Source organism: Boleophthalmus pectinirostris, unplaced genomic scaffold, assembly GCF_026225935.1.
Source record: "Boleophthalmus pectinirostris isolate CB_2022bp ecotype Guang Dong unplaced genomic scaffold, ASM2622593v1 HiC_scaffold_10, whole genome shotgun sequence".
In the NCBI taxonomy this organism is placed as follows: Eukaryota; Metazoa; Chordata; class Actinopteri; order Gobiiformes; family Gobiidae; genus Boleophthalmus; species Boleophthalmus pectinirostris.
This window is the reverse complement of record NW_026570971.1, coordinates 26,423,064-26,450,298: the sequence shown is the minus strand read 5'-3', so window position 1 is coordinate 26,450,298 and position 27,235 is coordinate 26,423,064. Positions and strand designations below refer to the sequence as shown.

The 27,235-nt window shown below is 37.3% G+C and overlaps 1 protein-coding gene across 1 annotated transcript in view; it reads left to right on the top strand.

The window, feature by feature from the left end:
- Positions 1-27,235, top strand: part of LOC110159685 (serine/threonine-protein phosphatase 2A regulatory subunit B'' subunit alpha-like) — a 108,601-nt gene that overhangs the window by 30,580 nt on the left and 50,786 nt on the right. The window contains 1 exon segment of the mRNA XM_055159243.1: positions 2,478-2,567. The gene's annotated coding sequence lies outside the window, so the exon portion shown is untranslated.

Genomic DNA, 27,235 nt, shown 5'->3' with positions numbered 1-27,235 from the left:
GGTAAGAATTCGGTATTTTTGAGCTACAACCCCTGTAACTGAACAAATGCAAGCAAGATATGTTTAATGCTCTACTGTGGAATATTCAAAGAATGCAAAGAAATAACATCTCCATGGAGACAAGCAAGTAGCGGAGCCTCCACCTTAGAAGTTACATAGTGCACTTTTAAAAATTTAGAGCATTGTGCAAAAATATAACTACATTTTAAATAGATGCACATAACAATACAGAGATCTCAAATACAGATTGTGAATTCAGCTCATAAAATGTCTGCTCTAACCATCGTCAGTTTAGTTGCAATGGGAATATTTGGGTGTTTTGTAGTCTAGCAAAGCTCCTCTTTTTCTTATTCTATTCCCAAACTCATGCTGCTTTTTGCTGCCAAGAACATTTACAGTGAGTGAAAATAGAAAGTTGCTGTACACTATGCAAATGGCTCACTGCTAAAAATACCACAGAATGTATAGAACACAGAGAGATCATAAAATATTTAGTAGGTATTTAACAGAAGTTTTAATCTTATGTCAAGAAATTAACTTTTTTGGTGCATGATATTGTGAATGTGGTTTGAATGTCCTCTTTCTGGTGCAGGCACTGTGTCCACTGGTTTCAGATTGATGCAAAATTTGGGCTGTTGCTATAGCAATAAAGCGATTGAAAAAATAAATCTGTCCTTTGAATAGTAAATCTTTCTCAAAATTGCACCCGTGAATAGTCTATTCATGGGTTCCAGCTTCCTGTTTTATGCAATATTTGGAGGACTTTTTCCCCATTCAGAAGATTTTTAGTTGCTATGGCATTGGTCCTAATTTTTCATCATTCTGAAACCCAGCATTTTATTTCTTTATCTTCTAAACACAGCCATGTCCAGGTTAAGTTTTTTAAATTCATTGACAGTTTTCATAGTAAGAAAACATTGGTCTTTATATTCATTACTTTAACATAACTGCATTTAATAATATTACAGGCTCCTACAGCTCCACTCAAACAGTGAGAGTTACAGGACTACATTCATATAATACTCTGTACAACTGTCCAACAACTCACCCTTATGTAACAGATAGCCCTATGTCCTGTCAATCATCATATCATCTTTGCACTGTTTTCCTTAACACACTATAGCTGAGATATTTTTCAATTTTATTTTTACTTGTACATATACATTTATATAATTATGCCTTGTTGTCTGACACCAGTGTCTTGCTATTTTTTTTGCTACTTTTTAGAATTTGTTTTTACCATTTTTTCTCTTAGTTTCTGTGATGTGATGAGTGAGCTACTGTGTCCAAGTCTAAGCCTCTAGAGTTTTCACAGTTTATATCCTTAAGATAAGATTATAAGTAGGGGTGTAATGATATCCAAGTCTCAGTACAATACCATCACGGTATGAACCTCACGGTATGATATTTATTGCGAGATTGTTGGAAAGCTCATGATATGGTGGGGAGGTTCATGATTATGGATTAACCATATCCAAATCTCTCGACACGATATTCATCTCACAGTATGATATTTATTGCAATATTTTGTGGAGGCAAACAAAACTGTTAATACCTTGACAAGACTTAACTCAAAGAAGATTTAAAAGTGCTTAGAACTGTTATTTCTTCATGTAGTCTGCACTGTAATGGAGCAAAGGATTATGGTCTATGTAGTTCCCTCCATCTTTTTTTTAGCTATTGCTGCACCATAACTCTTAATTTAAGCAAAGAGACATGCGAATCAATATATTGTGATGGTCCACGACACTATTGTGAGAACGTTGACAATGCGATATCACGATATTTCGGTTATTGTTACATCCCTAATTATAAGACATAAGCCTGTGCATTACTGTGCCCTGTGTATGGACCTATATGGCTCAAAGAAGTTGAGCAGACTTTAAAGTGGACCTTGTTTCGTCTCATTTGTCACAGTCTTTGAACTCGACACCCAGAGCCATGAACACAGAATTCCTCAGATTTTCTTGTCTTCCGTTACATGATGTATGGTTGGCTATTGTCCCCTGTGTATCCAATACTGCAGAGTCAGTGGAGTTCAGCAGCAAAGAGCAAAGTAAAGAGATGATAACTTGTGTTTGGGATTGTTAACTGTGTAATCTTATTATTAATGATGGAGTGTTTGATACAAATTAGTTACAAAATACTGTTTTGTAATAATAATTATCTTTTAATTACATTTTTGACTAACCAATCACTAATGAAACATTTAAATCCGAGGAACTATTATTTATTTCATATACACATATATACACAATCAAATATATCGTTCAAAAATAATAAATTGCTCTTATTTTAGCCCATTTCCTCTACCACTGATTGTTCAAATAGTCTGTGAATTTACAATATGAGCTTACAGAATTTGCAGTTAATCCTGGTTGTACTGATTAACAAATGGGTAGTTTAATTTGATCAGCCTTGTAGCACTTTTCTATAATTACTTGACACTGAGAAAATTGTTTTCATTTATTTCGAAGGTGGAGCATGACCATCTCTGTCTACATCGCAAGCCACTTTAAACGAAAACATCTGGACTAACATAGCTTCTTGAATACCACGTTTCACAAGTAAGTTCATTTGTTTTTGTTTTAACTCACTTATGATGTCTTATTCCTGGATGTCTCAAAGTTTACATAATATTTCTTGTGTTAGGCTCTGTGCACAAGAGCGCCCAGCATTCCACACTGTTAGAATCACTACTTCCTGTTCAATTGTGTATCTATGGGGTTTTTGCTGAGTCGAGCTAAAATGAATAAATATTTACTGACATCATATTAAAAAGTACACAAATAAAAGGGCAGTTCTGCTTTTAGAAAGGTAGAGATTTGTGTAAAAAAGAAAAAATATATATATAATAAATACTAAAACAACATAAAACACTGAAGTATTACATATATACATATATGTATATTAGGGGTGTGCAAAAATATTGAAATATCGATATATTGTATCGTTTAATATGATGATACAGTATCGATATCCTGGGCTGCGGTATCGATATATCGCAAAAAGTATTTTTTTTCTATATTTAACTAAATAATTTTGTTACAGTGCCACAGTTTTGTTGCTTGTTTAGAGAAAGGAAACTCGTATATGCAACACATTTGACATTTTCACTGTTTTGATGATTAAATGTTTATGTTTCATATGAACTTTGCACAAGAAGTGGTTTAAGAAAGACTTTTATTGTCACAGCCATGATTTAGCCTTTATTTTTTATTAAACCATATTGATTCGATTTGAAATATAGGGTATCGAATCAAAAGCTCACTGTATCGAGATATGTATCGTATCGTGGCCTATGTATCGAGATATGTATCGTATCGTGGCCTATGTATCGAGATATGTATCATATCGGCAACGTCTTAATGATACCCAACCCTAATGTATATATACATATTTACATATAAAAACAATAGGGTAGTCTTGACTTTTATTAATTTGAATTTTAATTGGTTGTTTATTTTATATTTTATGATTTTAATAAAAGTTACTGTTAGGGTTGCTATGCACACAGCCATTGTATGTAGTTGCAGAAATATAAGAATTTCACTTTTGTCACGACTTTTCCTCAGATATATTTGTATTAGAGTTCAGCCTTAAGCGAACTACATGAGCCTATAACAGAGGAGGAATCTGAAGTATCTGTGTTTTAGGCTGAATCAGGGAAAAGCAGGAACTCTATAGCCTCAGGCACCAGGGCTTATATTTAGGCCGTTCACCTCATGACGTCAACACTGCCCTCTGCGTGCCCTCCTCCCACCACAGCTCCTATGGACGCACGCCGCTACAGTTTTCACAGAATACTCAGCTCAGTTTCTTGGATTTACACTGAGAAGATTCCAATATACAGTTAATGTTAATATCTGTTAATCAATGCCTAGATGCCCCGGCGTCCCTCTCCCCATGCGCTTCCTCCAGCTGGTTTGAAGCAACTTGCCTGTATCCATGGAGATGTTATTCTTTGCCTGGAATGTTCATTAAATAGGTCTACCGCATTTAATACTTACTACATTTAATAATACCTACCACTAAATAAAGCATTACATTTATTGATACTTTGCAGTGATATTACACTGGGGTGTTCTACATGTATGTGCGTGGCAGAATCAATACATCAGTTACCATGGTGACACAATGCTCACATTAGCAAACACAGCCAAAAAAGCTTAACTCAAAAACTGTTGGCTACTGTAATGATATTTGAGTGGGACGTGTTTAAAGATTCACTGCGTAACTTTCTGGTTGGGTCCATCACCTGCTTGTTTCTGTGGATATGTCATTGCTCTTAAACAGCTCTACCTTAGATTTATTCAATTACAGGTGGTTTTATAACTCAAAAATACCTAGAAATACAGGCATTCTGAGAGTGAGTGGGGCCGCCTCTCCATAGAGCTGACCTGTAACTTGGTCTGGTTTGGTCTCCATGAAGATAGAAAGGTTTAATACCATACTGTGAAACATTCCAGACGAAGGAAGAACATCTCCATGTAGAAAAACATTTGACGGACCCTCCACCAGAAAGGTTACACAATGCACCTTTAACAACACAAGTCAGCTATTTCCTAAGCATTTACTCTACACAGTTCTGAGCATCAACATTAACATTATGCAACCCCACTGTTTGCCTTGTTTGAAAATAACAAACACATAGAAATTATTTAGCATATTTACAAAGAAGTGAATTTCATTTAACAGTAACAATGCACTGATTATTCAGTTTCACCAAATTCAATGATGTCGGTTGGTTGGCCTCATTGTTTACAGTCTTGTCTATCTGAATCCTGTCATTTCGAAAGAACAAGACGACAGATCGCAAATTACAAGTCTCAGTAGCCCTTTCTCTCAACACTATGGAGAAATCTGACAAACATTTACTCTGCTCCACTGCTCTCTGTCTGTCTCTATGGAGCTCTGGTAGGATGTGTGCATTTCCGAGCTGCCATAGTTAAAGGTCCTACATTACACAAAGCTGACTCTTGTGAGGTTTATGTCTTGTTATAATGCTGTTACCTCATTGAAAACATACCTGGAGTTGTGTTTTGCTTCATTCACACATGTTTGACACATCTCCAAAACTCAAAATGCTCTGTTCCACCTTGTGATGTCATGACACGATAGTTTTCAAGTTAACATTTTTACATTTCGTTCAGCATAGATTGACAATTCCTGGGTTGAAATCATCCAAATGGTTCTAGTGAAGTTGTATGGAGTTAAAAACACAGTGGAGCACTTCCTTTATTACCACATGACATCAGTAGGTAGAACAGGGTGTTTTCTGTTTGTGTTTTCAACATGTGAATGAAACAAAACACAACTCCAGGTATGTTTTTGACAAGAAAACAGCATTATAACAAATCATATGTGGTAATATGGGCCCTTTAAACCCATGTCTCGTACCAGCTAAAAGGTTTGCATACTTAATAAAAAGTCTTTATCTCTCTCACTTCTCTCATCATTTAGATTTGACGGACCATTTCATTATAATAAGCACATATCTTCTTCTTCTGAATCCTTAATTAATCCCAGAACGAGAAGAGAAAAGTATGACAAATTTTCAATGGATTCAGTGATGGTTTAGAAATGACTCTGCCCCAGTAGACATAATCTTGACAAAAAGGCAGTATAGGCCTTGTCGAATAGATCATTGTAACTGCACGTCTTTCTCTTGACTTTATAATGACGAAGGGGAGAGGAAGGCTGCTCTGCTCTCAGTTACAGACTAAAGGGGAGGAGACGAGCTGTGGATCTGAGCCATTTTCCCAGAGGTTTTTTTTTTTTTTCTTGACTCCTGACTTCAAAGGCCAGCACAGTCACACTCACAAACCCCATAGGAAAGACAGGAGTTTCCGACAGAGTTGAGCTACACCTCTATGTATGCGATCTTGTGTAAAAGAAGTTCAGGAAATCTGTTTCTGATCATGGTTATGGATCATGAGAAGTGCCACATGATTTATATAACAATGAGGTTTTGTCATCTTACTCAATCTATTATGAAATCACATCTGGCCGCAGTTGTAAAGATCTGCAGTGACGCACTTTTTAAGATAATGTCTGAGTCCCTTCAAGGATATTGGAGGGACCTGGAAACAACTAAAAACACTCAATCTAGCTACAAAATAGACTAAATAAAAAACCTGTTCTTTATTGAATTTTCACTGTTTTAGTGCACTTAAAAACATAGAAAAGCACGCGTACAAAGAAGCGGACTAAGGGAGTGTGACGTCATCCGTGGCGTTTGGCTTCAGTCAGAATGAAGCTCATGGCAGTTATGGGGTGCCAAGCTTCATATTAGGAATAGGAATTTATTCATGGACAAAATGGCAAAATAAAAACACGAGGATTATGTAGAGTAGGTTAATATGAAACATGAAATATGAAAAGACCAAAATGACGAGGCTCACTGTAGCAGTAACAGAGACAGGGGTGACAATTTCTCAATGTAATGTCAATTGGAAACAGAGTTGAAGGAGCCGGAAGAACCTCTTTGAACACTTCCTATTTGGAACTTACACTGGCTACAATATTCCACAATATTACATAAAGCACATATATGGAGAATGGAGAATGGAGAATGTTCTGTGCCACCTGCAGAAAGCTAAACAGTGTTGCCTTTACATATTATTTCAAGCAGTGACAGAGTTATACATTTGTTTGGACATATTTTAGGACATATGCGTTCATCAAACACAGCTTTGATCCATATTTTATTCTCTGTACCAACTGTATGCCTTATAAGCACCAAGATGCGTAGGCTTGGCATTATTAGTTGGCGTGTTGTGCTCAAATTTAAATGTCTCCAATTCTTTCATTCTGTTCATATGTTGATATCTTAAATTATGGACAAAATAGTGAAATTAAAACACCAGGATCATGAGTGGGTTAATCTGAGTTGATGGAGCCGAAACGCATCCATGCTCACTTCCTATTTGGAACACGGCACCAAGCAAGTTGCCTATGTCCATTTATATGAACAGACTATGGAGAACACATACTCCAATAGAACGGCAAGAAAAATCGCAATTGATTCAAAGTAGCGCTTTTAATGAATGAAATTAGCAAATCACAAAGAACCATAATTTCCTCTACAAACAACAAAATATCTTGTGTTGTTGCGTAGAAAAACTATAATTTAAGTGTGTAGTTTAGATCTGTACATACATGCCCTGAAATGTGATTCTTGTATTAGTTTGTCAGTTCATATTTCAGTCAATTATTTGTGTTTAAAATGTGAACTTTGAACAGAATCCTATTATTAAACATGAATTGCAAATCTACTCACAATCAAAGTCACAGATATTTTCCCCAAAACATCAACCTTATCAGGTGCTGTACTCAACAGGTATAAAAACTGTGCAGGCATTGTAATTTCAGTAGTCCAATTGTAAAATAATCAAAGCAATAGTAAGTTTTCAAACTGTTCCGATCTGACTGTTCTTTTGATTTATTGAAGTAACACTGCTGGCAGACCTCTACTTTCACATTATCTTGGCTGTGAGCTGATTTTGTTGTAATTTACTGTTAGTGGAGAATGGCTGGTGCACTGCCCAGCCTGGCACCCTGTAGATATTTGCGGTAGACGAGTTTTCTTTTCTTTCTTTCTGTGGAGGAGTTTGGCCCCTTTGTCCTGTGTGGGTGTCTGTGTCTGACTCTGCAGCTGTGTTTGACTTTGCGCCGATACTACAAGAAACTCAGATTGTGTCTCCATGACGATAGCATGGCATTAAAAAAAAAAAAAAGAAATTCACCAGTGTTTTTCAAGGTCTGACCTTTCTAGATTTAATTTGAGTGTAATTGGTGTAATTATATGTTGCTTGTTGACGTGCACCACATCCAGCCCCTACAGCAATACAGAAAAAATATGCTATGTTGTTATTACTAAGAAATACCAAAACCATCCTCAGTAAAATCCTCCAGCTAATCTAGAGATGAGTCTCACTGGCTCACTGCTCCTGACCAGGCCCGTCCACAGAAATGTGGGGGCCTGGGGCAAGACACCTCACACGGGCCTCCCTTTAATATAAATCAATAGGAAGAGGGGCAACTTCTTGACCCCTTAGTCTCATATCTCTACAAGGACAAGTGAGTGTACCTTAACTTTAAACATCCTGCATTATGCCAAATGGAGTCTTGTGAGTTTTAAGTCATTATAATGTCTCATCAAAAATATAGCTAGAGTTGTGATTTTGTTTCATTATTACATCTGAGTAATCTTGTAATATTAGTCTGTCTTCATCTCCAAAGCTCAAAATTTTCTGTCCCACCTTGTGATGTCATAAAGCGGTAGTCTTCAAGGGAACAGCTACACCTATTTTCTATGTTATAATTTTGTTTACTCATGAAAAATACAACTGGAGTAGTGTTTTGTTTCATTACACACACTGCATATTTAGGCTGAGTTCTTCTCTCAAACAGAAAACACTCCGTTCCACCTTGTGATGTCATGTGGTAGTCCAGGAAGTGTTTCCCTGTGTTTTTATACTTACTATACTATATAACTTCACAAGAATTATTTGGATAATCAGCCCGAAAGGTAAAAGGCAGCTGTTGAAAACTACCAGTACATGACATCACAAGGTGGAACAGAGCGTTTTGAGCTTTGTAGATGTAGACAGCTCAATAATAAAGGATTATTCAAACATGTCTGAATGAAAGTCAGTTTAAAGTAATATAGGATCTTTCAAACAAGACATAAGACTTCGACATTTTCAACTTGGCAGGCCCCTTTAACATGACTCCATCTGCTCTGACCACTGGAAAATTCTCATTCAATGCTGCCTGCTGTTAATATGGCAACACGTAGAGTCAAATGTACATGAACGCAGCTCAAATACAGGCAAAGAACCTCACATACTTGGACCTGACTTCTAACATTTTACTGCTGTCTCAACTTTTATGGCTGGACGCGTGCCCCTGTGAGAGCCAGTGTGGGCATACCAAACGCATGAGGGATTTGGGCCATTTGACTCAGGTTTTATTTGAAGTATATGAGCAACGTTTTACTGAAAGGGACTATTAATTTATTGCATTGCGTTTATTTATAGTATAGTACTTTTTCTGAGCAAGTGACTTCATTTTCTGTGGAAGGTGATGTTGCAATAAGAAGAGGATTGGAGAACTTAACTATGATGTCACCAGAAATTTATCTATTGAAAAAGGTCAGTTTGGATTGGTAACAAAGAGCAGTTGCAAAGTTTATTTTCAAATTGGATACTGACATTTAAAGGTCCTTTATTACACAAAACGAAGTTGGGTTTTGTTTCATTCACACATTTTTGAGTAATCCTGGTTTATAAGTCTGTCTACGTCTCCAAAGCTCAAAATTCTCCCCCCCACCTTGTGATTTACACTACTGGTCAAAAGTTTGGACTCTCTCGCTCATTCATTGTTTTTTTTTCTTCATGCTTTCTAGTTGATACCTTCTGTGATTCATCTAAAATGTAGAAAGAAGTAAGAAAAAATAAAAACATTGAATAAGATGGCGTGTCCAAACTTTTGACTTACTGTGTTTTTCAGACTGTAAGCCGCTCTGGAGTATAAATCGCACCAGCCAAAAAATGCGTAATGAAGAAGAAAAAAACATAATATGTTTAAAATATATTTTAATATGTTGTCACATGTTTTTTCTTATATAATATATAAGTTGCACCGGACTATAAATCGCACTTTTTGGGGGAAATTTATTTTATAAAATCAGAGACCATGAACCGACATTTCGCACCCTCCCAGTTACCGTGAAGCAGTGTTCTCCAACCCCGCCTTTCGTCAGTCTCTCTCAAGTTTCTCGCTCACTCCAAACTTTCTTTCTGCTGCTCGATTATCTTTTTGACTGAATATTTCATTACTTGCAGCATGACGGCGGATTTTTCTGCAGGACATATGCGCAGTAGGGCACCATTAGTAGCAGAAATTTAATATATAATTCGCACCAGAGTATAAGTCGCAGGACCACCCAAACCATGAACAAAGTGCAACTTATAGTCCGAAAAATACGGTATATAGTAAAGTGTGTGTAATTTCCCTTGTGAATCAATGCAAGTCTAAGTCTACATATGTTATAGTTTATTACCCAGAAAGCACTATGTCTTCTTTAAGTTTATAGTGGACATTGTAGCCAACAGCATTACATTACACAGTTCATAGTCAGGGCTTTTGGTTTGATACAGTCCAGTGTTGGAGCTCTACGTTGACTTTGAACCGCTGTTGTCTTCATAATGAGACTGTTTCTTTGAGCCTAACCCAGGGGAGTGTGTGTGTGTGTGTGTGTGTGCGTGTGTGAGTCATACAGTACATGCCAGCGTGCTATTGTCTGTGGACTCAAGACTCATTGAAGTACAGCCAGAGGATTGTTGTGCACTTCCACTGCAGGTGACAGGAAGCAGAGAGCCGGATCTGTAGCTTGAGGCCATACACGCAGGTTAACTATGCATTATTTACACAGACTGTATTTTAACAAATGTTGACTATGTGTTGTGCAATTATTCACATTTTATCTATATTCAGTCATTTCTAATTGTCAGTGATATGCCATTCAAGTCATACCATTTTGTTTTTATCTATTATTTTTTTATTAAATTCAATCAAGAATATTAACAAATTATATGTTAATGCATGTGTTTTTAGGGCATAGTGTGTTTTTCTTTGGAATTCTTGGCACTTTGCACCGAAAAGCATGATTGATACAAGTACTGTCAGTTTTACAGTACAGTCAGTCACAATCATTCACATTATAAAAGTCTACAGTTTAATAACATAACTGTTATTCTTATATCTTGACCAGCTTTACCAAAATGGGACTATTGGTTTCACTGTAATAACAACGTGATGTACAGTGTAGCTCTGCTAATCTAATGTGCTTAACTTGGATTCTCTTTAGTAGCACACTGGCCCATATTGAAACCACATGTGTTCCTTAGACACAGGTAAACATCAACTCTAAAGCCAGAAATAACTCTCCTCATTCCTTCTATTGATGTCTGCTTTGAATTTTATGACCCAACTCGAACTTGTTTGAAAAGAAAACAATTGTGCTGTGATCTTTTGTGGATTTGATCATAGCTTAGACTCATGTAGACTTTTGCTGGATTTATATTGATGTCTGTTACAACTCAACACGTAAAGGTCCTATATTACACAAAATTGACTAAATTAGCTTTAAATCAAGTTATAATGTTGTTATCTCATCAAAAACATATCTAGAGTTGTGTTTTGTTTCACTGACATATGTTTGAATAATTATTATTAGTCTGTTTATATCTCCAAAGCTCAAAATTCTCTGTTCCACCTTGTGATGTCATGAAGTAGTGGTTTTCAAGTTAACAGCTACTTTTTACCTTTTGATCAATAGAAATACGTAGGCATTTCCAGATCTTAAATTATCCAAATGATTCTAACGAAGGTGTATAGAGTTTAAAAACACAGTGGAGCACATCCTGTATGACATCACAAGGTGAAACAGTGTTTTCAGATTGAGAGAAGAACTCAGCTGAAATACGAAGAGTTTGTGTGAATGAAACAAAACACAAATCCAGTTATGTTTTTGATGAGGAAACAACAATGTAACATAGATCAGAAATTAGTGTAATATGGGGCCCTGTAACTTATTATTTTTAATAGTGGATATCTCATTCATTGTGCATTCAGAAAATTAAAAAATACAACATTATGCATATTATTCTGCATAGTTTAAGATAATTGTGTATTCTTCCAAACGTGTGAACGTATTCAGATTTGTAGATCCACTGTTTTTAGAGTTTTGTCTTTATTTTTCGAATTATAGCACCACTGAGGACACTTTTACTGCACATCTTGGACTCATTTGTGCAGTTGTTGCTCATTACTACAGAGAATTTTATTTGCTATAACCAATGACTGCTGTTTCTTTGTTTGATTTGATGTTTAAGCAAATAAAAAGAAATTAGAATGCTAAAAATAAGCCAAAAAATTCCATTATAGTAGGGCTGTAGTCAGGACTTATTTGGATTACAGCAGAAGAATTAATGCAGTGATATCTGAGTGACCGGAGTGACTGGACTGGACAGGGTGGACCACCATTGCTCAGTCAGTCAGCTTTCATCTCAAGCCTTCATATAATGACTCAGATGGCTCATTCTTACAAGTTTGCAGTTTAAAATGTATTCAAATTAGATGAAGACAGCAGGCAACATCCACCACAAAGTTCTGTTTTTACAATACACTTTCCTCTATTGACTCAACATATGATAACTGGAACAATATATTTTGGGGCTCTATATTTATTGTGTGCTTATTTTTGTTGCAATAGTGGGAGGTTTCTGCTATTTTTATGTAATACAGTAAGATTTGGCTGTAGAGGGGTGAAAAAGCAACTTCCAGGACTAATTATTTTTTTCATTCTGGTGTTTATTTGTTGTTGCTCATGTTTGTTAATGATATTATATTTTCCTAGAATTATACTGCTGCATTTTTTACAGTGTCAGTGGCACAAAGTTGGTTCAGTATTATCGCTTATCGTTACATTCCTCTGTAGCAATATATCATGGGTCAAAATTTTTTTATCATGACGAGAAAATTTACTCATAACAGAAAAGTTAAGGAATGTAGCTTTAACCACTGTACCACCATGCTACCATGCTGAAAAACCATCACATTTTTTTTCTCTAGTCTAGTACATTATAAATTGTGTGATCAAGTTAAACGACTGCTACTTCTTTATAGAGTCTAGACTTTAATCCAGTCTTGCAGCCACATCCCAGCATGCATCTGTATTCAGCATATGCTCGGGTTTATGTGCTCGCTGATGTCTCCCACAGATGAGGAAACGCACAGAGAAAGGAAATAAAGAAATACTGCGGGACATTTATCAAACTAAGTCCCCTGAGCCGTACAGATTTACATGTGTGGACCACGGTGGTGATTGGTAGTTTCCAGATTTGACTTTGTGATGATGTTGCTCTCTCAGAAGTTTAAGAGTCAGTATTTCTATATCATTAATTGCAGCGTTTTAGATTACAGTACAACTTTCTCGGGAGGTAAAATGACTATTGTTAATAAGCAGATATCTGTTGTAATATATTTTGACTTCATACACTAATTCATCTAAAAATACTGTGTAATCAATGTATTTCTGGATATTGCTGGATTCAGATGGCATCCTAACATTCTATAAGCATAATATTCATTTCAGCTTTCCCCATATATAAATAATAATATTGAGAACTAAACATAGGCGCTGTTGAAATGAATATTGTTGTCACTTGTTGCCAATATTTCTAATACAATGTAATCAATATGGGAAAATGACTCTATTTGTACTTTGCAGCTGATATTATCAACATTCCTTGGGAGAGTGAAACCAACTGTAGGCATTGCTCTGTCTGAAGCTTTTTTAGACTTTAATGCTTTAATGTGCTGTATTTTTACACAGTGGGAGCTGTCTTGGTTTATTCTACAACAGGTGAGATGTGAAATGTGTGCTTTAACAAGTCTCTCACACATAAAATTACAGTCATAAGCTGGCTAGCATCAGCCAACAGTTTTTCAGTTAGTCATTCTCACCTTTTTGTTGAAAATCAAACACCTAAACATGACCATGAATGTATTGATCACAGGCTCCTGAAAATGTGTTGTTTTCAGATGAGCTTCAAACTTTTTTGACAGTGTTTGTTAGTATGTGTATTGTGTCTCCATGGTAACTGCTGAACATTCCACCAATAAAGAGACATGTTGAATACCCCCAGCATGATGTCACTGCAAAGTATCAATAAAATGATAAAATGATAAAAAATGATCAAAATGCTCATTATTGGTATAATAGAGAGTTCGAGGGTCTTGTCACTAATATTTTCTTACTTACTTATTTCTTATACAAAGTAATAAATTTGGGAAAATTGCTCTATAGCCCCCATCTGAGAGTGTGATATTATTACATTCTTCTATCCTATATTTATTCAGAAAAATATAAAAAATATATATTTTTTGATAAGGTCCCTTATCATGTATCTATCTAATCCCCCACATTAGCTCAAAATAAGCTCATTAACAATCACTAGACATAGAATTTAGTTATGTGTGTAGGTGTAATATTTTTTGTGCTATCAGTAAAATAAAGTTGGAATAAAGTTGAAGTGAAGTTGATCAAGAAGAACTGACTCAAGATTTGGACCAAACACTGTTATGCAAACATTTCCATTGCACTCATTTATTTTTCAGATGGACTGCTGTATATTTCCTGCCCACATCTTGAACCAAAACTTATATAATGCCATCTGAAACTCCACAGAAACCCAGTAATGATTAATACACCCTCTTAGAAATGCAGTGGCGGTGTGTTCAAAAACATATTTTGTGTAAGGTGATTCGGACACTGTATATGTAAACAAGGTGGTGTGACGCATTCGGAGACACCCTGACTGCTGCGTGAACTAGGGCACCCATGGGAGCCGGATATTCGACCATCGAGAAGGCAACAACTGTGATCACATGCACAAACACAGAGCCCAGAATAGGCACTAAACACTGGGAAGAAAATAGCAGCCTGGTGGAGAGAGGATGTGGCTTTAGACTGGAAGTTACTTTTAAGATGTACTATTACAATGTACTTTTAGGTTTTCACAAATGAAAGTATTCAGTCAGGAATAAAATAATTGAAATTTTATGTTTTTTATGGTTACTTAAAGGTGCACTGTGTAACTTTTTGGATGAGGGTCGGTCACCTTCTTGTTTCTATGGACATGACACTTTTCTGCAAACATTAAGTTACATAGCTCAAAAATGCCTAGAGCGGGGTTGCCTTTCCGCAGATCTGACCTGGTTTAATACCATACTGTGAAACATTCCAGACAAAGCAACAACATCTTCTTGGAGAAAAGCATTTTTGACAATCCCTCCACCAGAAAAGTTACACAACACACCTTTAAAGATGCATTGTGTAACTTTTTTGTTTTTCTGCTTATCTCTGCAGGATGAGATTGTTTGCCTGCAACATTCCATATGGTATTAAACTTGTCTATTTAACATTTATACCATTAGAGGTGTTTTTATTGCTTAAAAATACCATGAAAAACAGTGACAATGCAATGAGACGCCTCTCCACAGATCTGACCTGTATCCTGGCCTGTTTCGTTTCTGCTCATCTTCATGAAGATAGATGAGTCTAATGCTTTACTGTGGAACATTCCAGGCAAAACAATAACAGCTCCATAGAGAGAAACATTTGTTGGACTCTCCACATGAAAAGTGTACCTTTAAAATTATGTAAAAAATGTTAATGAATCATGCAAAGGTGAAATAAAAAGTATTTTGTATTTACTCAAATATACCTAAGGACCCATTTTAAAGGTGTACTGTGTCACTTGCTTTGCCTAGAATGTTCCACAGACTGGCATTAAATGTATATGAAGACAAGTGACACTCACAGTACGATTTGTGCATGTTTTTCCAAGTTGATACTGAGCAAATCGCGATGCATGATAGAAAGTTTAATGCCATACTGTGGTACATACCAGGCAAAGCAATAACACCTCCATGGAGACAAGCAGATGGCAGACACTTTGAAATCGTCTTGCCAAAGAACACAACAACACAGTCCAAACTGGGATCAAACCACTCTAACCACTGAGTAATTGTCACTCCAATATTTTGAGAATCTTATTTTTAGAGGTACAAGTTATTTTCTATCCTCCACTGAATTTTATTTATAGGGAACATACGGAGAATTAGAACAGGGATTTTATTTGAGTCTACCCATGTACATCTTTATTAGTAATGACTAAAACAAATCCCGGCTGGCTACTGCAATTTATTTGACCAAACAGCAGCGTGCGTGGTTTCTTTGTAGTTTAAATTTTAAATACACTCTTAAAATCCATTAATTAAACTTGGTGTCTGGTTTACTGTTCCACTTCAATTGTCTGTACAGTTTGCTAGACGGTGGGGAGGAGAGCTGAGGGAGTCCAGTTTTATAGACTTGTTTGTAATTCGCCTTGTAAATTCTCCTTAACTGGCTCAGGGTGACAGCTGCTCCCAGAGACTGCTCAGATCTTAGAAATAGTTTTGTTTTAAACCGTTTTGAACCATGAATGAAGTGACTGTACTTGATTTTATTCATGTAATTAAGTCAAATTCGTTTTCCCCCAGTACAGATATTGTAAACGCCGCTCTAGTGCTGTGTGCTGTCTGGATCTGAATATTAAGTGTACCAGGAAGTATTGTTGGTGCACTATTAGCATGCTAGTTGTTGTTAGCTTTAATGTAACAAAACTCTGCTGATTTACTCATAGCGGTGAATAATAAGGATGCTAAGAATGTGTTAGGAAAAGGAATAACTTTGAACTACTGCAATCTAGGGATATTCAAATCTCTCTGTATGATATTATCACGATATGCATCAAACGGTACGATATTTATTGTGATATTTTGGAGAGGCTACTATAATTGTAGATAGGACACTTTTAAAATACTTTGACAAAATTTGGGTGTGAATTATTTCTGTCATAATCCAAAGAATTCAAGTAAAAACATATTTCTTCATTTTGTCTGCACTGAAATGAATCATGGGATATGTAGTTTCCTATGTCTATAAACTGTTGCTACTAAAACAATGCATTTTACGCTAAGGAACTAGTAAAGGAACTTGTAATTCGATATACTGTGACAGCCCATGATATTATTGAGACTTTTGATGATACGACATCGTGATTTTACTTTCTCACATCCCTACTGCAAACAGTTTAATATTAAAGGTGTACTGTGTAACTTTTTTGGTGGAAGAGCCGCCATCTGTTTGTCTCCCTGGAGATGTTGTCGCATTGTGTGGAATGTCCCACTATGACATTAAACTTTTCCATCTTGCATTTACTCAATAAAATGGGTTTTTATTGACTTGAAACTTGCATTCTTACTGTGAGTGGGCTCGCCTCTCCACAGATCTGATACATAACTTGCCCCTGTGGTGTTACCTGCTGTGTCTGTAGAGATAAATGAGTGTAATGACAAACTAGCAGAACATTTCAGGCAACATCTCCACGGAGAGAAGTTGTTGACGGACACTTCATTAAAATTTACACCGTGCACCTTTAACTAGTTCTGATTTTCATGTTTTTAAGTAAAAGACATTACAATACAGCATCATTAACTTCCAACTCTAACTATCCAATTTATCTTTTAAGCATAAAAATCCAACCGTTTTTCCCATTAATAGTATTCATCATTTAACTGAGAAAGCATTATTACTTGTCAAAAAGGGTTTTCGACACAAAATCCACTAATGGCTGCCTTAAATGGGCTCTTTGGATAATTTAGGCCAAATCCTGCATGTTATGAATTATAATGGAAAACGTAATTGCAGGTTACAAAAGTGGTCAGCGGTGCCTTGTTAAATAAGGGGTCTGCAAAATTTCCCCTTTACCCAAAGCAACCTCTGCCAAGTTGGATCCAAATGTACATTTTAAAACGATTATGGGAGATTAGGGTAGATTTCTTGCTCATAGGCCTGTCATGATAACAAATTTTGAAACATGATATATAACTGAGATATGTAATGATAAACGATAATACTGAAACTACTTTATGCCACTGACACAATGACAATAAGGCAGGATAATCTCGGTAAACCATTTGTAAATAGACAGCATAATTTAAAGGCCATGAGCTGCAACAAATGAATGGCAGGATAAACCAATAATTATCCATTGAAGTTGTTTACTCAACCCTCTACAGCTCAAATCTTCACATTGTACAGTAAGATGCTTCAAATCTCCCCAAGACATTGTACACATGATAAATATTGAGGCCCAAAATATATTACGACAAGCCTTGCTCATACAACTATAAGTATTTGTGCTTAAAAGTGCACTATGTAACTTTTCTTGTGGGGGGTGTCTGTGGCCATGGAGATGTCATTAGTCTGCTGGAAATGTTCCAAAGTATGACATTAAACTGATCAATCTTGCATTTGCTTAATTGGAATCTTTGTGTAGGCAAGGTTACCTCTCCCAAAATCTCATCTGTCATCTGTAACCAGCATTCAAATTATTCTCCGCTGTGAGTTTATTAGCACATTTTTCAAAGCCAGAGTGGAGATTCGCCATCACAGTGCTAATGCTAGCAGCAACTAGCATGTTAATAGCGCACCAGCTATACTTCCTGGCTCTAAGACGATAAAAATGGGAGCTGCATTATATCTGTACTGGGGCAAGACAAATTGGACTTTACTACATGAAGAAAATCTAGTATAGCCCCCTTAAAGGTGCACTGCACAACATTGAATTTGTAGTGGAGGATCTGCCACCTGCTTGTCTTTATGGAGATGTTATTGTTTTGTCTAGCACAGGGGTGGGCAGTTACATTTTTTTATGGAGCCACATGAGAAACAGAAAATATTGTAGCAGTAAATAACATTGTTTTGAGGAGCTGGTAAGACCGAGTTTATGTTATGACATGAGGTTGCCTTACAAAAAATGTCATATAAAACACCTCTAAAATACAAGCAATGCAGCTTTAATCCATGCAATGTTTGTTTTGTAATTCCAAATTAGCTTAAACAGGCCTGTCAGAGTCAATCAAAGGGCTGTTTGTGGATAGGGAGCTGTAAAATGCACAGGTATAATACACAAGGCCTGTTTACATGAGAACACTTGTGGGTGAAAACGACAAAATATTTTATCTGAAGTGCCTTTCATATAGACAGTGATGGCGTTTTTGGGGCTTAAAAATGCAAAATTCTGAAACCTGAAATCTGAATACTCTCCACCATAGCATTTCCAGCTACACTGCCCAAGACGCAAAACTCTGGTCAGATCTGCTCACGTCGTGTACGCGTTTATGTCACATACATCACCACCTAGCGTCACCATTTAGCTGCCTGGCATGCATACACAATCGAATTCCACATACTTTTGCGTCACCGTATGCACGCAGATTTCCTCCCGAAAACGCTCATCTAAACGCGGAATAAAAAGTGAAGTTGTGACGCCACATTTGCGTCTTCTGTTCAGAGCGTCATCATATAAACGTAGCCGAAACCTATCTATCACAAGGGAGACAAGTCGACTACAGCGCTATCCTACATTACAATTCAGATCTGTAGAAAATTGTCCCTATTCGCAGAAGGAATTATTGCATTTTTAAGCAATAGAAACACTCATAGTGAAGACACTAGATGGATATGTTTAATGTCACACCATGGAACATTCCAAGCAAAGCAATAACATCTCCATGGAGACAAGAAGGTAGCAGACCCTCCACCAGAAAAATTACACAATGCACCTTTAAGACTTAGAGCCACTCATGACTCAAAATAAGATGAATAAATACATGTAATACCTAGCTGGGTTTATCGTGTATCCATAGAGACAGACGTGTGCCTTTACAAATCCTGCGGTTTGAATACACATCCCAGCATGTTATTTAGAGATCTGAGTGTGAGCCATGTCCTAACACCTGATCCAGTCTATTCTATACTTAAGTCCTGTTTTAGCTGTGGTTTTGGGGCATTGCGTCTTACTGCAGATCTGAGCCTGGGACGTTTTGTAGTTCGGCGTTTCGGAACACGGTGACTCCTCTTCCTCGACGCCGGGACATAGCAACAGGGGTCTGTGGTCAGAAACCCTAATCTGCTCCTCGTATGACCCGCTGACAGACAGGGACAACAGCGGACAGATACAGGGAGAGAGAGGGAGGGAAGGAAGGAAAGAGGGAGTGACAGAGAAATCGGGGAAGGAGAGAGAGAGAAAGAGGGCGACACAGAGAGAGAGGGAGGGTAAAGGGAGACAGAAAAGTGGGGGAGGGAGGAGAGAATCAAAAAAGTGGGAGAAACAGAGAGACGGGAGGGAGAGAGAATAGCAGAGAGGCACAGAGGGAGAGAAAAGGAGGGAAAAAAGAGAGATGGAGAGAGGTATAGAGAGAGGGGGGACTGGGAAAATAGTAGATGCACAGAGGGAGAGAGTGAGAACAGATAGAGAGGGGGAGAAAGGCTGAGAGACAGAAAGGACAGAACAAGAGAAAGAGAGGGAGGCAGAGAGAAAGAGAATTCTTTGGATTCACTGCAAAAAATCCGATAGATGAAATTAATAATATCTCGACAACTACACAGTTTCAAAAAGGAAATGTGAAGTCATAGAGAGACAGATAGAAAAACATTACTTATATTTTATTAAAAGTTCTTTATTGGTGTCCTCAAATCAAGATGATGAACTCAAGTCATTTTAACTCGAGTAGATGTTCATTTTCTGCAGTGTAGCTGGCCTGGTCCCAGCGCTCCAGCCTAAACATGCTCTTATATGGGTTTCAGCTCTAATCCCGAGACTTCTCTTTGTCCTGTTATAAACACACCAGCTCGACCATCCACACGTGTGCTGCTGCAGTTCAGGAAGCCAAAGGGATCATTATCTTACATATTTTCACTTTGTATATGTGGACAATGTTAAATACATAGGCTTCGGATGTCTAACGTAAAATTTAAAATCGCTATGGAAACATATTGTGTGTATTATAAACGTTATATAGGAAACAATGTTGTAATTGCCTGCTTTTGGTGCAGATTCCCAAAATAGAATCACCAGGAATGAAATGGTTTTGGTGGGTCGTATGTTAAGCCAGTTGAAAAGTTCCATAAAGCATGATTAATATTTCACCATGTTGTATTGATTCGTATACAGGCCTTTGAGCTCATTGCACGCGTTTAATATTTATGGCTTTTTCAATGTAGAAAATGGGGCCATATACGAGATGAGGATGTGAATTTACTCTTATATGTGAAAGTGCTGCGCTCATGTATTCTGTCTAATGTTTGGAGTTGTGGCTGTGCTTGTACCTGCTATCATGTGCTTGAGGTTGGTGATGCAGTATAGTTTATTATGTATTTAGATTATACTAATAATGCACAGACAATATAGCACTTTTTTGGACATTTCAAGACATTGCATTATTCATTCACTCCATACTCAGTGGTAATCTTCTGTTGTAGCCACAGCTGCCCTGGGGTAGACTGGAAGTGAGACTGAGTCGGGAACCAGCTTCATTATATACATACACGAGTTACAATATATCTCAACACAATTGTTCATACATACATACAAAAAAAAAAAAACATGTAAAAATTATGTGGTCTTAACTGTGCCGCAGTTATTTCAGGATGTTATCTTACACAATGAAATACATAGTTAAGACCTTCCTAAAAGTGATTCTGAATGATTTTTTTTAAAATAAATTCTGTAGCTTTTCTTCCCAAATCATGGGAAACAAGGGAAAAAAAATTAAATACGATTTCACAGTAAACATCTACGAGCAAATGAGGATCATATTGATATTGCATACTGACAAAATGTGGCGCTTTGGGAAGATCAATAAAATGACATGAACAAGGCTCAACATTTGGTCTGACTACATTCACATTTCATTTTATTATGATATAGAATGCTGATTTTCTAACTCAATACATCACAGTCCGTGACGTGGCCGACTAAAGGGCGGTGAGAACATCCCCCCTCTCCCGGGCACAGCAGTTACCCGTTTGCCGCCCAAGAGAAGGGGGCGCCTAGGTGGAGGAGGGGGACGTTCGAGCCGAGAGAATGGGACCTTTGAGCTGGGACTTTCAAGCCAGGGCGACATTCAAGCCAGTATTCAGACTATCATCGACCACCATTCACTCATACACAAACTACATTCACGTTATTCTGTGGCTGAAGAGTCTTCTGAGGACACAACAACACAACTTGGTCCAAGAGGGAATTTTGGAAGAGTACTTAAACCCGTCAATCCTGCCACACTTATATGCATGTCTTTGATATTTAAATAAAATAAATATAATGTATCATATAAAAAAGGTTTGTGAGTTTATATGTCTGTGTTTTGGAGTGTACGAGTGAGAGTTGCGTGTGGAAACTGTTATTGTATGTTGTTATGTTTTATGTGGCTGTCCTTGGCTCAGCAGGGGACTGAGGATGGAAATTAGCTTTGGCTACTATCCCTCATATTTATTTATTTTTTTATATTTTGCATTATCTTGCTTTTAATATGGATTGTCCCTTATAAATACAATCCCCAATAAATACAAATACAAAAATAAACTCAAAAGATAAAGCGCCACTAAAATAATGATTATATGATAAGAATAATCCAGTTTTGTAATGCAGTTTTTAAACAGAATAACAGCTGTTTTCCTCCTTTATTTTACCATTTGTCAACACTACTCCTAATAATACTACTATCCTCACTCATTAAGTTGTCAGTAACAATGTATTCAACTGATCCGTGTCTTTTATTGAGTTGCTGTGGTCAGATTAATCCTTTCCTTGTTCGCTATTATCCAATTAACCCAGACAAATGTTGCTTTAGTCCCTGTTTTCCTAACGTGCTGCAGTCTGGCCCAGTGTAGACTTCAGCGGTATCTTGGGAATCCATCTTTTCCCTGAACAAATGCTTTGCTCCCACCATTTGGCCTGAGTCTGTGGCTATGGCTCCCTGTAGTCTAGCATCCTTTGGTCCTGTTTTCTTCCTTTTTAGGCTTTTAACTTTGCCTAAACACTTTATATTATTTTTTCCATGTGGTGCTATTCCCAAACATTGATTCATTTGGCTGCATTTTACCTCTTGAATGAGATAAGAAAATTGCTTGGTTGTAAACGATGAGATAAGATTTGGAGTGGAAGTCAGTGCATGTATGCTGTTGTTGTATCCTTAAGCAAAAATACTTCCAACCCTGTATGAATGTAGTGAGTGGTGGCAGTATAAGGGGAGTCTTTTTAGCATTAGCACACTGTTTGGCCAATGCAAACAAAACAAAAAAGCTGCATAGGTCCATTTAAAACGTTAAAAGCAGGTGCAGGTGTGATTATAGATGAAGAGTTCAATGGCAAAAACAAATTTTGAAAGATTACCAAAACATATTTTTCTTTCTGTTACCATCTCCAATAGGTATTATCAACAAATACAATGTCTAGTGGGTTTAATAAAAGAGGGAATGCAGTAATAGTTTGATAGAAGTAAAATACATTGAATGCTTTTGAAAACAGTGCTTTATAAAGAGGAAATTGCGAGTCTCCAATAGTGTTTTCGAATGTTTTTGCAAATGAACTTAGGACAGTTTTTAGGCATAAACAATCATACAATGTTGTATTAAAAGTTCCCTTTGTTATTCTCTTCTGACAGACAGCCATAGCCAACCTACTTTTTCATAGTACTGCGATGGATTTTAAATTCATCGCCTGCTATGAAGCAAAGTGAAATCTGCATCTAAAGATTTCGAAGTATAACAACAGCGCATACACATTACTTCCTGGTTTGCGGGTGATAAAATGCTTTATAATTAAATGCAGACAGCACACAGCAGTCTCATTTGGATCAGAGAGCTGCTTTTACAATGTACAGTGGCAGTGATTCTCAAACTGTGGTCGTACACAAGCACATTCAGGTGGTACTTGGACAGCTCTTTAGTTTGTAGTTTCCCTAATTTAGAGTTAATTTTATCCACTTTATCGGTTAATTTCTTGTTTAGAACCGCAGTGGAAATGACGTAGTCCACTTTTAGACCTGGCTTAGCACTCGATTAGACCTGGAGTTGTCCTGTTATGTACTTGAATCAGACCTGATGGTACTTAGAAAGCCACATCTTCTCGTTAGTGGTACTTTGTGTTAAATGGTTAAGAGCTATTGAACTAGGGCCAAACAAATTTTACTTTATTACATGAAAATAAAACCAGTTACCGCCTCTTAAATTGACCTGTTGAGTGCTTTTACTTACTAGCTTATTAGCCTTTTTCACACATGATCTCAGGTCCCTGCAGTCTGAAGTGAGGAGGTAGTTGTTATTCGAAACGTGGTGCAGATGAGCTTCACTTTTAGGTTGTAGGTGGTATCCAGAAGTGTTGAGTGTTTGAATCCAGGTCAGCTGTCTTTGTGCATTATCGTAGGTCTATTTGTGCGACCTGTTCTGTCCTGCTTGGTTCTGTGGTGACGGGTGTGTTTGTGTGTTTGGGCGTGCGTGGATCTGATTGATTTGATTGGTCTAAAATAAAGTGTGCGATCCCCATTGGCAAAAGTATGACATCATCTCTCTCTGCATGTGCTCAGCAAAGAAGACAGCAGGTCAGTGTGTGCTCCTGGCTGTTTAGCGTGTGTGTTAAAAAAAAGGTTGAATAGAAAAATACATTGCTATTTCAATGTAAATGCAACACCACCGTTCATAATGAAACTTTCTGTTGTATCTTGCATTTATTCAGTTACTGTTATAGAGGTGCCTCTCCATAGATCTGACTTTTAACTTGGCCTGGTGGTGTCACATGCAGACATGTTTAATGCCATACTGTGGTAGCTTGATTTACTGATTTCACTTAGTAGAAACCGTCTGACCTCGCAGCATTAGGATTCATTTGCTTGACGGTAGGCGGGTACTTTTTAAATTTAGCCAATCACTGCTATTTGGTTGTGATGTATGTAATGTGCCGCTAATGGGGCTCACTGGTATATTAAACTTTTCCCAAATCCCATAGGAAGAAGGGCAATAACGTCTTTCCCCTTGATAAAATTCACCTAATTCACTTTGTTTCGGTTTTAAATCCTTGATTTCAGGAATTGTTGCCAACACAGAATGTATGGCTCTTGCTGATTGGCTGGTGCTTGAACTCGCACTTCTGGGTTTTTTGCAAACCTTCTACTGTATTCTTCCATGGAGACAAGCAGAAGGCAGACACTCCACCACAAAAGTTACATTGTGCAGTGCAAACTAAACTAAACTAAACTAAATTAATACACCATCTATGGCTTGATAAGAATTGATAGTTATTGTTTTGGATAGAATGGAAATGTTTGACAAAAATTATATCTTGCTTTTCTGTATTCCTGTTTTTGAACACTTTCAGATTTCTCCAAATGCAGGGCTGTGTGGTTCTTTCACTGTAAAATGTATGATATGGACTATGTATATTTATCAGAAAACCCTGTATATTTCATGTAGCAGGATTGTGAGGTTCTCTTGCTGCTTTGTGAATAACAAGAAGTGTAGCTCCAGGCTGCCTATTTTTGTTCAACGAGCTAACAACAGTGTTCATGCCTGTACAAGTGGGCACTCATTTACAAGGCTCTCAAACAGCCACTCTCGATGCTCCAACCCAGGGCATTATTAGACCTCATTCACCCAGCACCAGCACCATGCAACTTTACAATGGTTCTGTTCTTTGAAAAGGGCAGGTTATGGTGACATTTTGGGTTATACTGACAAAAAAATTATACCAAGGTAATTGTTTTAGATTATCTAGATAATCCTGATTTTCAAACTACAAAAACATAGTGGGTTTTCAACTACTTCCTCTCACAAACCATTGGCATATTGTTAGTATTCACATGCATGGATTTAAAAAAAAGCTTTAGAACACCTTTTTTCACACAAGGTGAAGTAGGGGTGGACCAATCAATGTATATATGTGCCCATGTTCCATATTATCTTTTAAATGTTCTTTATTACACCAAAGGGATTCTTGCGAGCTTTTTATAATGTTGTTACCTCCTCAAAAATATACCTAAAGTTGTGTTTTGTTTTATTCACATGTCCGAGTATGCCTTTCTTATAAGTCTGTCTCCATCTCTAAGGCTCAAAATGCTGTGTTCCACCCTGTGATGTCATGTAGTGGTAGTTTTCAAGTTAACAGCTGCCTTCTACCTATAGTTCAGTGAAATCCAGGGGTGAAATGATCCAAATGATTCTAGTAAAGGTGTATGGAGTTTAAAAACACATTACAACATGACATCACAAGGTGGAACTGAGTGTTTTCTGTTTGCAGAACGCAGCCTAAATGTGCAGGATTTGTGTGTTAAACATGTGTGAATGAAACAAAACACAACTATATTTGTTTGACCCCGAAACTACATTATCGACATCAACATCGATCAGAAAACAGTGTCATACGGGCCCTTTAAATGAAATCTATTTTGAACATGTTATTGTCAGTGAAACCTTGTGTGCTTGTGTTTTTTATTTGTCTCTTGTTCACCAAAGCGGTGTTTGATTTGTCAGTTGTGACCAGGAAGCATGTGTGGATAAGACAGGAGTGAGTCAGGGGCTTCCTTCACCTGTTAGACCTCAAAAACATCCTCTGGCTCTTGCTCATCAGCTGATCTCACTTGAAGGAGAGCTGTAGTCATTGTGTTGCAGTTTTATCGCACAAGGTTAAAAAATGTATATGTACAAAGTGATGGAAAAGAAAATATGTATGTAAATCAAAAGCTGAAACTGAATTCTTGTAAGGTGGTATTTTTACCTTGGTGTTAAAGGGAAGAAATGCCATTGACTGAAGATTTCATCATCTGGCTTTATCAGACTTAATAAGAAATTCTTGAAGTGTCAGTGAATGAAAAAACTAAATATAAACCATCGATGCTACTGCAGTTAGTGTTAAAAGTAATTCCAGTCCCTCAACTTATCAATGTAAATAATATGGATCAAAATCTGTAGCTCTGAAAAAATGCTTACCGTAAAATCCACACTATTGAGCGCACCTAAATATATGCCGCATCAACTAAATTTTAACAAAATTTTAAAATTGTACATATACAGGCCACACCCAAATATAAGCGGTGTCCACGTCCTCAAGAACGTTATTAAGTTCGGGCCATCTGCTTTTATTGCCTATGAAAGCTTTTGTCATCTTTTTGCACTGAGTCAGTTCCTCACACTTCCTCTTACCGTCAACTCATTGACCCCAAGCTCACGTGCAGCAGCTCTGTTTCCTTCTTTGACAGCCACATCAATTGCTGCTAACTTAACAGCTGCATCATCTGCATTTCTTTATGTATTTTCCATGAGGAAGGTGTGTGAATGAAGTGCAAAATAATTGTTCAAAACACAATCAAACGAGCATCTTCCTCGGTGCATCACCCCAGTCTCTCCTCGTGCTCTAGTGCCTATGACTCCTGCAAGAGCCTCTGTCCTGTCTGTATCATGTCAGTGTCTTGGAGGATTTCAGCAAATTTCAGGCTCTCGGGCAAGGGTCTCAAACTCAAATTACCTGTGGGCCACATTAGATAAAGTCTGAGTGAGGCTGGGCCGCATTGAGTATTCGATAAATAGCGGTTGCATGAAAAAAAAACGCTGTATGTGCACGTGTACTTATATTAACAGATCCACTTAGACTCGTTGCTTCACAGCTGCTGTAAATTGAGTTTTGGGACGTAAGCTGTGTTAATAATCTGTTCTTGTGAATCAGCATGGGAACCGATTGCAGCTTCATCTGTCAGTCCGGCCCGCGGTAGGGGGGTGGGATTG